General features: G+C 49.8%; 1 protein-coding gene and 1 pseudogene across 1 annotated transcript in view; one reads left to right on the forward strand and one right to left on the reverse strand.

Moving 5' to 3' along the window:
• The window catches only part of LOC144146341 (bromodomain-containing protein 3 pseudogene), a 2,616-nt pseudogene extending 427 nt beyond the window's left edge, over nucleotides 1-2,189 (reverse strand).
• Nucleotides 2,190-11,876: 9,687 nt separating this feature from the next.
• Rph (Rabphilin) overlaps nucleotides 11,877-19,583 on the forward strand; it is a 134,903-nt gene continuing 127,196 nt past the window's right edge. Inside the window, exon 1 of the mRNA XM_077677770.1 lies at nucleotides 11,877-12,160. The gene's annotated coding sequence lies outside the window, so the exon portion shown is untranslated. The remainder of the gene's footprint in view (nucleotides 12,161-19,583) is intronic.

The following is a 19,583-nucleotide window of genomic DNA, read 5'->3' on the forward strand; positions in this document are numbered from 1 at the left end:
TCCTTAGACTTGCCGTCAGAATTCTTGTGCTTGGAAGAGTATGGCTTGCGCGGCTTCTTGTGCAAGCAGGATGACACGTACGACTCCAGCTCCCGCAGCGTTGACGTCCTCAGCGTCTCGAAGTCAATCTCGATCTCTTCCGGGCTGGTGTCTTTTAGAGCGGGCTCCCGCGATTGGATTATGTGCACCACCCGGGCAAGTTTGTCACCGGGCAGCTTGTTGATGTCGAGGCTGAGCTGGCGCTTCTCGTCGTACGACATGGGCTTGACATTGTCTTCGTCCTCGCTGTCGAAGGCTGGCAAGCTCTTGCTCTGCTTCGCCGACTTGCCGTGAGATCGCTTCCCCTGTCCGGACTTTGCGCCAACCGCGAAAGGGTCGCCATCGGCGCCCGTAGCTACAGGGTTTCCTGTCTTCGCATTCGACTTCTTCAGTGGGCCTGTGAGCGTCGCCGACGGTGCGTTTGAAGCAGCCGTCGCTGCTTTCGAGGTGGACGCTGGTGTTTTTGGCTGTTTGGGCTCCGCTAAGTCACTGGCCGCCGCTGAAGATCCCCACGTGTTTTTGCGCTTGGCCATTTTCTTACGCTTCTTTCTGTTCATCTTGTGAGAATCCGCTGCCAGGCCGGTGATCTGCTCCGTAATGCGCCGGAGTTGGTCACGGAGGTCCTGCAGCTGTCTCTGCCGCTCTTCTCCCCAGTCCTCCGAGTCACTCGAACTACCAACCGAGGACGACCCTGAGGTCCAACTGCTCTTCGAGTCGCCATGGTCTGCCGGTAGCACGGGCTGTGACTTGCTTGACTGCGGCTCCTCGGGCATCTTGGCGTAGCGCATCTCAAATACAGAGTGTAGTTGGCGGGCCATGGCAACCACCTCGTGGTCTGGAGGGTTGTATCTGAAGCAGTTGGTGAATATTAACCGCACGTCACTTGCAAAGGCCTCGGCGCTGCCGTACTCCCGGCTGTCCATCTTTTGTTTGACCGTGCCCAGGTCCATTGGGTGCTTGATGATGTCGTGATAATCATGCAGCCCAAGGAGCTCCGCATCCACCGGTCTGTGAAAGGGCCATGCGTACTCATTGGCGATCAGCTCCCTGAGGATAGAGCTGCAATACTTCATTTGCTCACTGAGCTTTCCCTTCGGTTTTGAGCAGTGCTGCGGGGCGTAAGGCAAGTCTTTGCTCGGCTTCTTGATGGGTCGACCGCTCTCGCTGCGTGTCGACATTTTCGAGCTCCTGGGGTCTAAAAAGCCTGCCGCGATGCCGAAAGAGGACACTGGCTCCAGTGACACCGTGGTCGCGTCTGCTTTCCTCTTCACGCCTCCTCTCACCTTGGAGGCTGTCGGCTCCGCTGAGGCCATTTGCACTAGTGACGGACCGGCGTTGGTGTCAACGGGCGCAGGTGCTGCAGGCGTGCTGACCGAAGGAGCGGCTGGATTGCCACCCAGTGATGCCGCCGCCGTAGATGCCACAGCCCCCTGCTGAGCAAACCCGCTGGACTGCTGAGTTTGGGAGGTGCCAGTCAGAGCAGCGGGAGTATTAGCCTGGAGGCTCTCACCTGGGGGCTGCGAGCTCTTGGCCGGACTCGTCGCGTTCTGCCCAGTGCTCGGGCCATTGGCGTCGCCACGATTAGGAACAGTCGGCTTGGCCGTGGCGGCGGTTGCGGTGGCGGCTGCTGCTGTTGGTTTGGACGTCTTGCCCTTTTTTCGCTTGTCCTTCCGTGTGCGGGGAGGAGGCACCGGCACGTCCACCTCCGGTTTCGGCATTTCACTCACCTTAGTGTTGAAGATCCTCTCGAGGGTTTGCGCCATGCTTACAATGTCCTCTCCCGGGTTGTTGTAAGCGTAACAGTTTTTAAACATGGTATTAAAATCCTCGATGCACTCTTCAGCTGAGGAGTAATAGCAGTTTTCGAGCCTTTTGCTGATTGTTCCCAAATCCATGGGACGGCGGATGATCTGGTGGTAGTCGGGGAGGTTTAGTTTTACCGCGTCCACGGGATGTCTGAAAGGCCAGGCAAGGTTATGCTTCCACAGCGACTTCATTACCACGTTAAGCAGGTGTTGAAGCTGGTTAGTGGTGCGCTGAGGCCGAGATGCCGGAGGGATGTAGGGCGGCTGCACAACCCCGTTGATGGGGTCCAGGAACTCCTCTTCGTCGCCGCCCCCGCGTGGGCCGTTTGGTTCCGCCGTACTCATTTCGTTGCGACTGCTGCCCTCTTCGGCCCCTCCGGGTTTCTAAGCGTGATTCTGGCCGTTGGTAAGCGTGTCCTCCTCGCGGGCTAGAAGGACAGACTTGAGGACGTGACGCGTAGCCATGACCGAGCCGTAAGATCGAATTCGTGGCAGCGAAGTAAACCTGACCAGATATCAGAATTACTGCTGCGAGCTCGGTGCATGCTTACGTGACCACGCGCCGGCACGGGCCACGCTCGGCCTGCCAGTGACCTAGTCTTTCTCGTCGGAAATGATGATGGTGATGATGAGCACCGACCGTGCTCAAGGGGATTCACCGGGACTTTTGTGGCAAAAAAAACAACAAAATATCAACCTCTAAACATTCTCAAAGCGTGATTCCTCAGTCCGTTGCCTTAAAAAATACGCTCTTACAATACATGTCTGCTCCGGCATAGCTGGACACAAGCAAAGGAAAGATTGCGTGGGTGTGACAGAGGCACAGAACACGGCGCCTTCCGAAGCATGATAACCCTGGGGCAAGGGATAAAAGGCAAGCAAGAAAGAAAAAATTACACCATCTCCCCGAAGGGAGCTAAGTGGTGATGCAAAGCAGAATTGTTGGCGTCCATTCAGCTCATAGGACGGTGCAGCGTGTCTCAACCGAAGCAGCAACTGAGGAAGCGGCGCGCGGACCGGGTTTATTATATAGAGCAGATGGAGTGGAGAGGAGGAGGTGAGAGAGGAGACGCGCATGCGCGCTTATCGCGCAGCTGGCGTGTTGCCGTTATGTTGAGTGATCTGGTGTTCAGTAGCGCCAGAGGGTGGCAAAGGCACGCAAAGGCACGCCGGTGGCAAAGGCACGCAAGTACTGTTGTGTTACGGTGAGTACCGTAAAAACCCGCGTATAATACGAGGTTTTTTTCCGAATTTTACTATGTAAAATTTGTGCCTCGTATTATATGTGGATCCCAAAGTTTTCAGCCGAAAATTCGCACTTTTGGTTTCGGTTTCAGCGGAGGGTGGGCTATCTTGCGGTGGCGTTAGCTGGCTGCTGCTTCTCTCAGTCGGCGCCAATTTGATTGTTTTGACCACGCGAAGGATCGGCACGTTCACCGCAAGTCTATCACGATGTCGGGTGCACGAAGGCAGTATTCAGCGGCAATTAAAATAAAAGTTATTTTATGTGCCGAGACCATCAGGAATTGCGCCGCAGGACGGCAGTTCGGCGTCACCGAAGGCAGCATTCGCGGGTGGAGAAAGCAACTGGTGCTTGACTTGATAAAGTCTGTGTGGTGTCGGCGGCCTTGAGCACTGTTGGGGGTTCCCGTCAGTGCTCGAGTTGGACGCCTTTCGCTGCCACCTGGCCGATTCCGTGAAGAAGTTGCTGCGCGAACCCCCTTAAAACTCATTGTCATTCCAGGAGGAATGACATCCCAGCTGCAACCGCTAGACGTTTGCATCAACAAGCCTTTCAAAGACTACATCAGGTCCTGCTACCAAGAGTGGATGAGGTCAGGACACCCGTAAGTGACAGCTACCGGATGGCTGACGCGGGCTTCTCCAGCGGTGCTTTGTGGCTGGATCGCGGATGCGTGGGCCAGCATCCCAGAGGATGCTCGTCAGTCGCTCTTTTAAGAAATGCGGCATCTCGAACGCCCTTGATGGCACTGAGGACCACTTTCTGTGGGAAGACATTTCCAACAAGGCGACTTCAGGAGACAGCGGCAGCGAACCTGACGATGACTGAACGGACGTCGGGAGACAGTGCCAGTGGAAACTGACAATGACCGAAGGGTAACTGCAGTGCAATAAATGTTTTCTGTGCTCTTTACCTCGTATTATATGCGGATGAAAACTTTTTTTCTGATTTTGCTGTCCCCGAATTACACCTCGTATTATACGCGGGTCCGTATTATACGCGGGTTTTTACGGTAGGTGATGGTTCTCGAGGCGCCGAAACTCGTCCATCATGTTCTTGTCGATGTTGTCGTCTCTGTGGTAGAATTGGTAGAAATCCGGCCGCGCTTAGTGGGGGTCAGCCCCACTTCCAACGACCATGCCAGGCAAAGCCTACTTTCCCCACACATCTCAAGTGCTTGTGAGTCCACCCAGAAAAAAAGCAGCGCATGCTTCTGAGTGGGATGGTGGTGGTGGTGATTTATTAAGAAAGCAGGGAAGAGAAAAGAACTGTGGATATTGTTGAACTCAAGTCGAGGAGCTCACCCTCATACAACCCAGTCCAAAGAAGGGAAGGGGGTTTCAAAGGATAGGAACAGAGAAACGTCAACGTCTCGGTGCTACGGTAGCTCTGGGGCAGTGAGCCGAGAGGTGGGTGCTGTGCCTGCCGGTGGGCATGCCAGTATTCTTATTGCACGGCAAGCGCGAGGAAGCTATTCTGCATAGGTTGCGCTTGAAGGTGGCCTACACGGGACATTACGTCTACAAAATCCAGCAGGCATCTTCGCCTTTTTGTGCCACGTGGGGCTCACGAGAAGACATTCGTAATGTTATATGCGTGTGCCCAAAGTACACCGTGCACCGAAAGACACTAATGTTATCTTTGTGCAGGCAGCTTTGTGCGGGACTTGAGTAGAGGGCTGGTTTAAGCCCTTGGTCGGGTCCCAGTCAGGCTGCACGTGCAAACAAAGCTCTCTTGGAGGTTCTTCGGAGCACAGAACTGCACATGATTTTGTGATCGAAATTTTTTGGCGCATGAAATGACATCTTCTCATTTTTATAGTTTTTTTGTTTTCTTTCTTTTGTTATTTGCTTTCTTTCTCTTTTTCTTCTATCATCTAGCGTAGCAAGCCAGCGCAACGGCTTGGCTAACCTCGCGGGTCTTCATTAAAGGTTCTCTCTCTCTCTCTCTCTCTCTCTCCTACTTGTAACCAGTTTATTTTCATGATGTGTATAAGCTCGACATACGGTTCCAGCGCTTCTTCCCCATTTGTAAAGTCTATATATATATATATATATATATATATATATATATATATATATATATATATATATATATATATATATATATATATATATATATATATATATATATATATATATATATATATTGTGAGCACAGTCTGTCTTATCGGATATCGTGTCCTGCAGTGGTCAATCTCACCACAACCTGCACCATCCAGGAACACTCCCATTACCATCATCATCTCGCCGACGGGCGCGTTCGTTTTGGGCTCCATCTTGGCTGGTGTCTCACCAAAGCCGGTTGCACCATTTCCTTGCAATAAACGCTTCACCAGGACCCCTGGTCGACGTCTCTCAAGTGGTGGAGGTTGCCAACATCGATCTCTCGTACCTCGACCCCTTCCGGCACTTTCCTGGAGCTCCGTTCGGGTCGGCGACTTGCCACAATGACTACGCCTAATGCGACGACGGCTAGCACTCCAACCTCTTGCTGGACTGTCACATGCCGGCAGCGTGACCCCCCGTTTTTCACTGGACTCCCCGGAGACGACGTAGAAGACTGGCTTGACAGCTTCAACCGTGTGAGCGCCTTCAATCGATGGGACGACTCCTTCAAGCTCCAGAACGTGTCGTGGTCTCTGACCCAGGTGGCAGAAACTTGGTTTTACAACAACAAAGGAGATTTGACGGACTGGGATCGCTTTACATCTGAACTGCGTCGTATTTTCGGGACTGCCTCCAGACGTTCAGAAGCGGCCAAAAAGAAATTGCAAGACCGCATTCAACAACCAGGCGAGTCATATACGTCATACATTGAGGACGTTTTGGCCCTCTGTCGACGCGCCAACACAGACATGGCGGAGGAAGACCTTGTTCGCCACATCCTCAAAGGAATTAACGCATTTGCGTTCAACGCGCTCGCCGTGCAAAACCCCTCCAGTGTTCGTCAGATCATCACAACCTGCCAGCGCCTTGACGATCTACAGTCGTTGCGCTTGCAACAGACCAAGTTGGACACTACCTCCCACCATGACTCCGACCTACGGGCGCTTATACGGTCCATCATCCGTGAGGAACTTTACGGACAGCCGTCATCTGAGTATGAGAGTGTTCACCCTCAGTCATCCGTTCCTGGGTTGCGTGGGGTAATTCGCGAAGAGCTCGCCTCTGTCACGTGCGGCCTTCCCAAAAAGCGAGACATTGCCACAGCCCCGCCGCCTGCCGCCGTACCTCCGCCGCCGCCCAGTGCTCCTGCGGTTCCTCTTGCTCCATCCCTCCCGCAACCTTACCATCCACACGTGGCTCCATTGTCTACAGCTCCTCCACAGTCCCTCTACTTCTCGGCCTGGCGTCAGCCTCGTCCCTCGTGTTATTACTGTGGCATTCGAGGCCATATATCTCGCTTTTGTCGGAGACGCCAGCAGGATGAACGCCGCGCCTACCTTGATTTTTCTCGCAACGACCGACGCCAATTTTACGACCCTTACCAGCAGTCTTTCCCGTATGCTCCACGTCGCTCCTTTTCCCCACCGCCGGACTCGTTGGACCAACAGCGCAACTCGACCTCCTTCAGACGCCGTTCGCCTTCCCCTCACCGTCGATCTGCATCGCCCCTTCGCCCGGCCTCTCGACTCCATGAAAACAACCCGGAAAACTAGAAGGAGCAGTTTTTGGAGGGGAAACTGCGTCACTTGGAAAAAATTACAAATCCTCCTGCTCAACCATCGAACACGTTGACTGTATTTGTTGAAGGCATTCGAGTAGACGCCCTTGTAGATACTGGTGCCAGCATTTCGATTATCAACGCAGATTTGTGTTCTCGTCTCCGAAAAGTGCGCACTCCTTATGCCGGTCCACTCCTACGTGGTGCTAAAGAAGCCATGATTAAGCCTTCTGGACAATGCACGGCACGTGTTCTCATCAGTGGAGTTCTTCATCATATTCAGTTCGCAGTGTTGTCGCCTTGTGCTCATCAAATCATTTTGGGGTGGGACTTTCTCTCATCATCGTCTGCAGTGATTTCCTGCCGTCAACCCTTTATTCACCTTTCCGACACCGACCTTGCCACTTTATCAGACGTCCCAGCCCCGCGGTTGGTCGCAACCGCCGATTGTGTTCTCTCTCCCGGACAAGAAACTGTCTTTCCTGTTACTTGTGCCAGTAATCCCGACGGATATGTGATTGCTGTACCCGCTGGTACCTTCGCTTGCAAAGGCGTCATAATACCTCCATGTGTAATTCGCTTTTCAGGTGGATCAGCTCTCATTGCCGCCAGGAACACTAGTTCTCAGTCAATTCTGCTTCCTCGAGGCGCTACTGTTGCGTCTGTTTCCCAAGACGAAGTTGGTCCTTTTCCCCTTTGCTCTGTTGCGCCTGTTCAGCGCACCTGTGTTCCAGAACTCACGTCCTCGTGCCTCACGTCCACTATCAGCCCTGAACTCTCTGTTGAAAAGAAGGAACAACTCTTGGGCCTACTTAATAAGCACAAGACTTTATTCGACTCGCATTCCACTCAGCTTGGACGCACATCAGCGGCATCCCACCGCATAGACACTGATGGTTCGTGCATTATCCGCCGCCGCCCATATCGGGTTTCATCGTCGGAGCGCAAAATCATCCAAGAGAACGTTGACGACATGCTTCGGCGTGACATCGTTCGTCCTTCAGAAAGCTCTTGGTCATCGCCGGTTGTTTTGGTCCGCAAGAAAGACGGTTCAGTGCGCTTCTGCGTTGACTATCGGGCTCTTAACAAAATAACAAGGAAAGATGTCTACCCTATGCCCCGAATCGATGACGCCCTCGACACGTTACATGGCGCAAAGTACTTTTCGAGTCTTGACCTTCGGTCGGGATATTGGCAGATACCCATGAACGAAGCCGATAAAGAAAAAACAGCTTTTGCCACACCGGACGGACTCTACGAGTTTAACGTGATGCCGTTCGGCTTATGCAACGCTCCAGCTACCTTTGAGCGCATGATTGATAGCGTCCTTCGTGGCTTGAAATGGAAGACCTGTCTTTGTTATCTTGATGACATTGTTATTTTTTCTGCCACTTTCACTGAACATCTTCAACGTTTGGACGAAGTGCTGACCTGTCTAGCCCAAGCCAATCTCCAGCTCAACACAAAAAAATGTCACTTCGCCAGTACTTCCATCAAAGTCTTGGGCCATGTTGTGAGCAAGGACGGAATCCGTTCCGACCCTGATAAGATCAATGCAGTTCTTAATTTTTCCCGGCCTCTTAGTCAAAAAGAACTCCGCAGTTTTCTCGGATTGGCTTCCTACTTTCGACGATTCATTCGTAATTTTGCAACAATAGCTTCTCCACTTAACAAGCTGCTCTCATCCGGGACCTCATTTCTCTGGACTGAAGACTGTGAAACAGCTTTCAAAACCCTAAAAGAAGCACTCACCTCTGGACCTGTACTATGTCATTTTGACGAGGCCGCCCCCACCATTCTTCATACCGACGCCAGTGGGCATGGTCTTGGTGCTGTCCTTCTCCAACGTACCGATGCTTCCTCGGAACGTGTTGTCGCCTACGCGAGCCGCACTTTGTCCCCTGCTGAAAAGAACTATACCATAACAGAAAAAGAGTGCCTTGCCGTTGTCTGGGCTGTGCAAAAATTTCGACCCTACTTGTATGGGCGGCATTTCTCGGTCGTAACAGACCATCACGCCCTTTGCTGGTTATCGTCGCTTAAAAATGTATCGGGACGTCTTGGTCGCTGGATTCTGCGTTTGCAGGAGTACGACTTCTCTGTCACTTACAAGTCCGGCAGAACCCACAAGGATGCTGACGCTCTGTCCCGTTGTCCACAGTCATCCCCACCAGATATCTTAGCCTCTTCCGATTCCGCAACAGCATTGCCAATGGCACCTCTGCACATCACCGGACAAACTCTCCCTTCTAACCTTGTATCTTTACAACGCGACGACACGTTCTGCCGACCACTCATCGACCAACTGGAAGGTTCAGAATTACCAACCAACGGACGTTCCCGCCGACGACTAAACAAATTTTGTCTTCTGAATGGTGGCGCTCTTTACCGCCTCAACTATCACCCCACCGGCGACAGATGGGTTCCAGTAATCCCTCGCTGCCTTCGGAACCAGATCTTAGAAGTTTTCCATGACGACCCCACAGCTGGACATCTTGCTTTCCACAAGACTTACGACCGAATCAAAAGCCGGTTCTTTTGGCCGCGCCTTTCGGCCAGCGTCGCTAAATATGTTGCGTCATGCCCTTCGTGCCAGTTTCGTAAACGCCCAACCTCGGCCTCTGCAGGGATGCTACAACCTCTTCCTTGCCCTCCTGCTCCATTTGACAGTGTTGGCATCGACTTGTATGGACCTCTTCCTCTGACGCCGACTGGTCATCGGTGGATCGTGACCGCTGTAGACCATTTGACCAGGTATGCGGAAACTGCCCCACTCCGTACGGGTTGCGCTTCCGAGGTGGCAGATTTTTTCCTCCAAGCTATCTTTTTGCGCCATGGACCTCCTCGCACTCTTTTAAGTGATCGTGGCAGAACATTCCTTTCGGCAGTCCTTGAGGAAGTCCTTCGATCGGCCGGTACTGCCCATAAAACAACTTCAAGCTATCACCCTCAGACGAATGGATTGACAGAACGATTCCACCGTACCCTCTCCGATATGATTTCCTGCTACATCAACCCCGACCACAAGAATTGGGACGTTATCCTTCCCTTCGTAACCTACGCCTACAATACCGCCGTTCAAAGTACCACCGGATTTTCACCGTTTTTTCTCGTTTATGGCCGCCACCCCCCTTCTGTTCTGGACTCCTCTTTCTTTTCCTGCCCGTTGTCTACAACAGACAACGCACTGGATCATTTTGTTTCCCGCCTAGCGCATTGTCGAAACCTCGCCCGATTGAGCACTGAGTCCTGCCAGAACGACCGAAAATCTCGCTATGACGCAGCTCACCGAGATGTCTCCTTTCATACGGGAGATGAAGTGCTGCTTTCGACGCCTCTCCGTGCGCCAGGACTGTGCGAAAAGTTTATGCCCCGCTTTATTGGCCCCTACAAAGTTATTCAGCGTACCTCTCCAGTCAACTATTTAGTAGCTCCTACTTGTGCTGTCACCGACCGCCGGTGCCGCGGCGTGGAGATTGTGCACGTGTCACGTATGAAGCCGTTCGTCTACCGTTCTCCATCCCCTTGACTTTCGGCCAGGTGGCCGCCTCGCCGCCCGGGGGGGAAATAGTGTGAGCACAGTCTGTCTTATCGGATATCGTGTCCTGCAGTGGTCAATCTCACCACAACCTGCACCATCCAGGAACACTCCCATTACCATCATCATCTCGCCGACGGGCGCGTTCGTTTTGGGCTCCATCTTGGCTGGTGTCTCACCAAAGCCGCTTGCACCATTGCCTTGCAATAAACGCTTCACCAGGACCCCTGGTCGACGTCTCACATATATATATATATATATATATATATATATATATATATATATATATATATATATATATATATATATATATATATATATATTGTCACGAAGACAAGGACGATGCAGTTGTGTTGAATGAGAAACACGTTTATTGGAGCGAACTTGTGCTCCCCTAACAACTCAAAAGAATACAGAGGCGGCGAAGCAGCGGTCAACAAAGTGACTTGCACAGGCGAGTGTCGTCGAATCGAATGCCCCGGCGTCCGCACTGCAGGCTTTTTGTCTTTTGGCGCGCGTGGTTCTCGAAACGTCGATTCGCATCGAGAACATAGTAGATCCAAGAAGATTATTATGGGCAGTTCACGTTAGATCGGAATGCTCTCCCTATCACAACAGATAACACATGCGGCCCAGAAAGAAAGAATGGAACACGCGCTTCCCTTGGCGCAGAGATAACACAGACCGGCGCAGCCGGGCGGTAAAAGCAAAACACAAATAAACAAACCCAATGTATGGTTCGCGGCAAGATATATATATATATATATATATATATATATATATATATAACTGAGCTTCAGGTTTGTTTTCCTGGTAAGAAGTTGACTTATGGTGCATGTCGTTTTTATTTACGCCTCTTTTAGCTCGTTAAATTCGCAACCGAACAACATATGCTTCCCGGTCTACCCGGTCTACAAAGAATTGGGTGCTGTTTACAAGACAATAGAAACATGCTGTCTATTGAGTGTATGGAGTCAACACAGCCCCTCATCCCACTCCAACTACGAGATGTCCTTCCCAACTAGCACTTCTAAGCTTGCTAATCCCCTCGGCTTACCCGGCTTACCTGCATACCTGCAGAATGTTGCTCAACAAAGGCAGCAGTCTAACAGAGCGAGGTCGCGCGCCGTTTGCACTTCCGCCTGGCCGCTTGCCCGTTGAACAACGCGGGGCCCATACAAAGCAATTACATCAAATATTTTCACAACTATCGAAACTATCCACGCTGCAAAAATCGGTGTCCACCCGCTACCTCCAAATCTCCCGCGTGAACAATCCGCAGCATCAGCGCTTATCGAACTGCCGGGCAGGTGTCGCGCTCCGATCGAACACCTTCGAGAGTGCTCCCGATCTGGATGTTCGGATTCTCCCCTCCACTTCGTTAGATCATCATCTTGTCGTTCGTTGAATCCGTGCACAACATCCACACGTAGAGTCGGAGGAAGTAGCGCTCACAGATTGCATAACGCACTGCAAACGTAATCTCAAAACAAAAGCCGCGCGCCATCGCGTGCACGTCCTGGAGGAGAGAAAGAGAGAGAGAGAGAGACGCACAGAAGGAGAGAGAGAGAGGGAGGAGGAGGCAGGCTCGGCGCTCGGGGTCGGCTCCGCGCGCCGGGGTCGGTGTCGGTGCGGGCAACAGTTGCCGCTGTCGCCGGCGGTCGAAGAACTTCCGCTGCTGCTCTCCGCGCGGAGTGTGCGTGATCGCCGCGATCGGCGATGGCTGCTGCTGCTACCGCCGCTGCCGTCGCGGCCAGAAGCGGCTACCAAGCCTGCCGCCTGCGACCGCGCTCACTTGCCCGCTGATATGGTTTCCCAGACGCCAGGCGAACGAGGCAGCGGACGCCGACACGGCTTCTCGACGCTAGCGTAAGTGGACGCGGCCAACATATGCTGCTTGCGGCGTGACGTTAAGCTCGCGCGCCACGGCGGCGCCGTATCCGCCGTTAACGTGCACCCGAGTCTCGCGCTCTTGCCGGAGATTGCGCTGCGATTCGGTGACACACGAGTTTGGCTGCGCGCTGCGAGCGGGACGCTTAGAACTCGTCCGGCGTGTTGGAGCTGCCGCGGAGACTAGATTGGAAAATCTTTAAGTTCGTAATGTTCGCAGCGCAAAAAAACACAACGGACAGAGAAAGAGCCACAAACAAGCGCTGTGAGCGTTTTGATTTACCCTGGTGCTTTTAAAGAAAGTTCGTTCGATTCCGGCTTACAACGGGCGGTGAAATCGCCTGTGAGTAGTTGGAGATCTTTGAAATCAAGTTAAGATCGTTGATCTGGTTTTCAACGGGCGGTGAGGGCACCTGTCAAAGTCGTGATCTGTCCTGTTTGATGGGCCGTGGGCAGAGCAATGGTATATGCTCGCTGCACAAGTCACTCGATGTGAATTCTCAGTTGTAGAAGTATATGTTGGTGTTACTGGTGCAAGAACACCTGTTGCCAAAGGGCGCCAAAACTGTTATGTGGTCATTCAAAGTCTGATTACGGTAAAATATGTATATACGGAATGAGAATGGCTTACTCTCTCGCCACACGTGTCATGTCATGTTCACAAAAATGTGTACAGCTATCGGGAAGGCGGAGACGACTTCATTTCTTAAAAAAAACAAGTAAACTCCTGTTGACATAAATCCGAAGAGACCGTGAAAATTTGTTCGTATCATCAGGAATTTGTCTTCGCTTTTCTCATCGTGCATGTTACGACAGAGCAGAAGTTTTGTTCGTCTTTACCATGAAATTCGTCAAAATTGAATTTGTTGTGCGTGAGTAATGTTCTTATTATTTTTGAGGGTCTTTGATGCGAACTGTATGCGAACTTGGGCATTATTTAAGGGAGTTTTTGATCAGGCCTCATCTACTCCGGTAATCGAAGAAATCTTCCCAGCAGCGTGACACCGAGGAGGTTGTTTGAAGGCAAGAAAATGGGCATTGAAAGATTTCTTATGTTACATGCGTATGCCAGCCATGTCATGAAGTCACCAACACATGCCATTAGAAACACGTGTAGGTGGTGGTGCGAATTTTTTTTCTCGCAGACGCATTATAGAACGTCAACACTGCGCGCATTGTGCACGCGTCGGTATGCCATAAATCATCTATTTCGACGATCGCTCATCTCCCCCTTCCATTCCAAGTGCCACGTGTGGTCCATGCTGCACGTCTCTGGAACAGCCTCAAATGTCACAGGTCAAAACGACGGAGTAGAGAGGCGAATTGAGTTAACGAGAGACAGTTTACTCTGCAAACTGTGGGTTTCCAGGGAACGTGCAGTAGAAATCATCAAAAACTTTGCGCTGCTCCGTCTGTGTCTCTAGATCGTTTCTGCCCTGCCCTGCTTTACAGACGATTAAGTAACAGCGAAACAATGGATCCGAAGGCAAGTGTTGCAGCGAAACTCGCATCCTCTGTTTATTCGCGCCCGCATAAATTTGCCCTGGGGAGAGCTGTACCAGAGGAGGGGCGGATAATTGTCTTGAGAGAAAATGTGCACGCAGCAAAAGACAATTAACCTGAAGACATTTATCAAAAAACAACAATCTCTCTTCTTACCTGTGTGCGTGTGTGAGCCCAGTTGTGTGCCTTGTTTTTTATGTGTGTACGCTATAATAGGTTACAGGAACGAGAAGGTATATTGCGTGGGTCTAACTTTACTTCTGTTCCTATGTGCGCCGATCACTGCGGCCGGTAGAGGGCAAGCCACATCGTCAAGCTGCTTGAAACAGCAGCTTTTTATGGTTGCTCCATCCTTTGTAACAAAAGGAAAAGAAATATTTGATTTGATTTGAAACTATATTCGAGATTTAGGCGCACGTTAAAGATCTCCCCAGGTGGTCAAAATTAATCCGGAGTCATCCACTACGGCGCGCCTCATCGCCTGCGTTGCGTCGGCGCGTTAAACCCTACAATCAATCAATCGATTTGAAACTAAACTACAGATCTTAGCCAATCGACCTCAGATTCACGGGGAGGAGGGGGGGTTGCATCTTTTTCGCCTTCTTCCCTGTGGACGCCCATCCTTAACGAGTGTGTCAGCGCTTATCCCAGATTTAGATTATGCATCGTTCCTCACGCCGTAGAGCTGTGACTCTTATGTTGCCGAGGTTCATTGCATGCTCGCTGAACACACTGTGGGTAGCCGGGAATTTTTAAAGCAACTTGTACTTGACTCGCTCAAATGGACGAAGGAAAAGATGAAACGGAAGGGGGTAGGGCGACCCCTAATTGTGTGACAGCTTGCGTGTATAGAAAATACACAGCCTTATTTGAACAGCTGTGGGACCACATTGGCTTGCAGCTACTACATGGAGGCGCCATTTTTCAGTAATGCGTGCGTACTTATGTAGGCAATAATGGGAAAGAAAACGCGTCCGAATAAACATGTACACCTAGTTTAAAAATCGCCTGCGATTAGCTCCTGGTTCTCGGAGATTAATCTGCCCAACTTTGATTGGACCGCTTGCGAACCGGATTCGATTCCTGTCAGGGGATTTGATTCCTGTCATTTTTGACATCTTGTCTGAGTAATTTAGTAACCAACACCTGTTTGCGCAAATTCGTCTTCTCTACTTGAGCTTTTTTTTCATAGATCTTTTGAAAAGTACTGTGTGTCTGTTGAAACCGGTCTCTCAGATAGCAAAATTGTTTCTGTGCCCTTTTTTTCCGATTGTAAAACTTAAACAAGCCCCCAGTTCATAAAAATGTGAAAGACTTCACGAGAGCCAATGACGCAGCAATTACTGAGTATTTTGAAAGTAACTGGACTACTCTCGTTGAGCATGGTGTCGACGTCTTCTGAAATGAATTTAAAAATATGTGTTTATTCTGGCTGCAAAATTTCGTACCCAACAAAGTTAAAAAGACTAGCAAATTTACGCCATGGGTAAATATATCTACAGTTTGATCAAAGTTAAGTCGACAGGTTTTTAAAAAAAAAAAAAAAAGGCGCTCAGATTTACGCGAAGACCACCTCTACAGTGACATTATGCGCCCAGGGGGACACATAATTAGGGGGCAATTATTGATGTAGGTGGCTTATTAACTAAAATTGATTAATTAACTTTTAGTGGCTGCAGTAACGAGGCATGTTTGTATTGGAAAGTTAGACGCAATCGTGTTCCTACGCAGTTTCAATGGGCAGAATTCTTCCAGCGCATCCGTAGTCCGAGATATGAAGCACTTGATCGCGTTCCACACGACAAATTAATAAAAAAAATTACTTCAAATCTGGCTTCCACCGTTTATAGTTGCTTCGGTGGCTGCGTATTTAACAAACCGCAGACAGTATGTCGACATTAATGGAAAAACTTCTGATGCTTTCCCTGTTGCATTTTGTGTGCCACAGGGAAGTGTGCTAGGGCCTTTGCTTTTTTTAACTTCTTGCAATGATATTGTTAATGTTATACCTAATCCGGTTCAAATACGCCTTTTTGCTGACGAATGTATCCTTTTTAACGAAATTAATGCATCGAGGATCAACTTGCTTTAAACTCGGGATTATAAAACGTTGTTTCTTGGAGCAAAACGTCTGACATGCAGCTCAACCACGACAAAACGTATTCTTCCGTATGACTAGAAAGAAATACCCCCTTAAATTTTCGTATTATACTTGTGACCACCCCTTAAAGCAAGTAGATGAACACAAATATCTCGGCGTAGCGTTAGCCAATATACTTAATTAAGTTGGAGCTCACGTATTACCAACATATGCTCTGCTGCCTTCCGTAAACTCTGCTTATTGCGACGGAAACTTAAGGGTTCTCCCTCACAAGCTAAGTACCTAGCCTACACTTCACTCATTAGACCGAAACTTGAATACACTTTCATTATTTGGCATCCCCACGCGAAAATAAATATCGATTGTTTTTAAAGAATTCAAAGAGCCGTCCACTTTATTTATGGTATGTACGGTCGAGCAGACTCCGTATCTGCCCTGATGGAAAGAAATGATATTTCAACATCAGAATGCAGACGTAAATCATTCCGCTGAAATTTATTTATCAATTATTGAACCGGAAACTCTTACTAGATTCCAGCCCCTACATAATCCCACGTCAACACGGCGCGGTCGTCATTCACACGCCCTTGCGTTAACTCCATATTTCGCCAAAACTAGTCTGTTAATTTTCTTTTTTCGCGCACGATCTCCGAGTGGAACAAGTTACCATTTGCTGCCCTTGCGTCGATGCATTCCATTGACGCGCATGTTTATTTGCTGACGTAATAATAATTTGCAGCTATCCCCTTCACTGTTTTATTGTTCGGTTGCATTGTTTTCTTTCAGTGTTATGTTAGACTCCCCCTTTTCTTCTTGGATTTTTTTTTTACTTAAACACCCCCTCCTTTCTTTAAACCTGTTGTAACTTTTTTAATTTGATGTTAAGCCTGTTGTGTTGTCCCTTTTGTTCATTATTGTCTTTATATACCACTCCTGCTTGGGCTTCATGCCTGCAGTATCTTGCAAATAAAAAAAAAATAAATAAAAAATAATTGCGACACCGCCGAATGCAAAATTTTAGCGCGCAGCTATTCAGGAGTTTCGATTTTGCAATATATCGAGGCAAATTATTTGAGGGAGACGTGCTTGCGTGTACAGTTACAGACCACTCTTCATTGTACTATGCTTTAGAGAACGCTTGGACTAACGCAGCTGGCGCGGACGATGTGTTGTGCCTCGGCATTGCAAACTTGGCGAAGTGTGGCTGCAGTGCTACACTAATCGGGGGATCGCGGGGCGGAGCGTGTGGGTGGTGCGTGGGCGCGTTTCACAGCAGTCGCTGCGAAAAGACCTCCGCTCAGCGAACGGACGACGGCGCGCTAGCTGTCACGCAGCGCCGTCTGCCCTCGTTCGTTACTCTCCTCATCCGCTTTCTTCCTTGCTCTCTTCGATCGCGTCGATATCCAGAACGGTTAATTCGAACTATGATCCCCTGGTTTCCATCGCTCCTCGCACAAGAAGTCGGCCCAGAGTCATCACAATGTGTGGCAGATCCAGACCAAACCAAATTTACTAGAGATGCAAAACAACGAAACAGGAAAACAACCGCGTGGAGTGCGCGCGCTGCGCTCCTGCAACAGCTTATTTTGCGTCTACACAGGGCGCCGCGCCACCGGCGCCAGTGCTCCGGCGCATGCCATTATTATTCAGGAAACATTGTTTACGAAATCACCTGCCACAAACGTGTAGTAGCGCCTAATTCGCAATAACGAGTCGAGAGGTGGCTTCTTTGTGCCTGCGCAGTGTGGCGCGATTTCCATTCATTCTAGCGTCCTCCCGCTAATCCGAACTCCGCTTAATTCGAACAAATATATGGTCCCCTTTGAGTTCGAATTTGCGAACTTTTGCTGTACTAAGCATTAATACCCCCGTTACAGCTGAGGGAGTCGCACCCATCTAGCTTCTCTACCGAACCTCAGCTCCGCTCGTATAACTTGGGAAGTGCGAGAAGGCCGAAGGGGAAGCTATTCTGAAAAGTTAACTTTTGCGGAGGAGGATTACGGTATGATCTTCAAGAGGATGATGGTGGGATGACTGTGGGTTTACGTAATGTGCGAACGGGCGGATTTCCCTTGCATGGTATTCTACGATTACATCGGAATCAGCTCCGCACGCACACCGTTTTTTATTTTACGATTTATGACGTCACAAAACTGCGAAAGCGGATTGGTGTTCTTATAGTTAAGATGCTAGTCACGGAGTACGCTAACATACGACCTTATGAGTCCGCAAAACCCTGCACCGAGTAACTTCTGGTGGGAAACGTTTACACAACTGTTGCTGGGGTGCATCGCTGCCCGAATCGTTTGTTTATTTTTTTTACGAACCTTTGGCTAGGAATTTGTTTTAGAGCGGCCTGCAGAGTATCTTATGCTATGTTTTCTTATCGAGATCAAACCGTTTTGTAGGCGAAAAATTAATGCTGTGGTCCCGAGCGATCGGCCGGTGGCACAGCGGTTCCCTAACCACTTGCTTAATTAAATAGATCTCTCTCTCTCTCTCTCTCTCTCTCTCTCTCTCTCTCTCTCTCTCTCTCTCTCTCTCTCTCTCTCTCTCTCTCTCTCTCTCTCTCTCTCTCTCTCTCTCTCTCTCTCTCTCTCTCTCTAACGCTTGAGCAAAATAACCGGGGTTGAGGACCATGTTCACTTCAATACACTGGCTTGTTGTTCTCACATGTAGTGCTCACATAAACCTCCGCTATGGCGCTCCCCATATCTTAAAGGGACACTGAAGTAATTTGTAAACATTGCAGAATTAAGCGCGAATTGTAGTCCGGAGTCCATAGGCCATGTTTCGACCACTCTGAGTGCGTTTACGCGAATTTATTTAGTAGAAAAATCAATTCGAAAATGCTGTCTTCCTCTCTGCATCCTCGCCCATTTTCTGCGGCGTTTTCGTGTGACGTCAGAAGGAGATGAGCTGGCAATTGGCTGCGCTACTGCCCGGCTCGCCGACCAGAGTCAGCCGGCCCAGCGTTTAGTCCGCTGGCCGCCGACGGGTCGTCACAATTCGTTCGTTCAGTTGAAACTAAGCCACACACGTTTGTGAATGGAAGAATGTGCCCTTCTTTAGTTTGTTAGTTTGTACACTGTATCAAGCTGCAAGTCCAGGTCACTCCACACAAGCGCTGCACAAGCGCACATGCGACGCTTCGCTGACTGGTACGCTAGCAGGAATATCTAAGGCCAATTGAAGGCGGGGGAAGAGTCAGCGAAGTTAATATAGGTACCAAAGAAATAAAATCAACTAAAATTTTTACCGTACAACGTAAAACTAGGGCGCAGGAAGTACTTGTTCGTGCTGGATGAACAAGCACAGCGAACAGCAGCACAACCACACATCTGCGAACGCTTTTCCGTCTAAGAAATCCAATTGCTAGACATGAGATATTGTGGAAATTAAAGGGACGCTTACTGCACGACCGCTATAGAACAAATAGTCATCTAAGCCACTTGAAATGCTAAAACTAAAGAGTAAACTGGTTATACGTTATATACCTTATATTTCCAGCATGTGCAGCACTGGCCTGTGGCCGAGTGGTCTGGCGCGCTAGGTTATATTATTTTGCAAGTAGCAAGTTCGCACCCTCAGGGGTCATTCTTTTTTTTAAGTTGATTTCTTCGTTTTCGGCTGATGTTTTCTATACTGAATTCACCATTTTTGTGCCGTAACGATCATCGCTCTACGAGCGAGTTCGCAGAACGCGCGCAGACAGACACTGACGCGCTAGCGAGTTCTCGTTGGAGTGCCGTTGCCATAAGTACCGACTGCTTGCGGGCAGTGGGCATAGGCCAGAAT

The sequence above is a fragment of the Haemaphysalis longicornis genome, unplaced genomic scaffold (assembly GCF_048455015.1).
Source record: "Haemaphysalis longicornis isolate Haplotype H1 unplaced genomic scaffold, Haemaphysalis longicornis Haplotype H1 scaffold_7, whole genome shotgun sequence".
In the NCBI taxonomy this organism is placed as follows: domain Eukaryota; kingdom Metazoa; phylum Arthropoda; class Arachnida; order Ixodida; family Ixodidae; genus Haemaphysalis; species Haemaphysalis longicornis.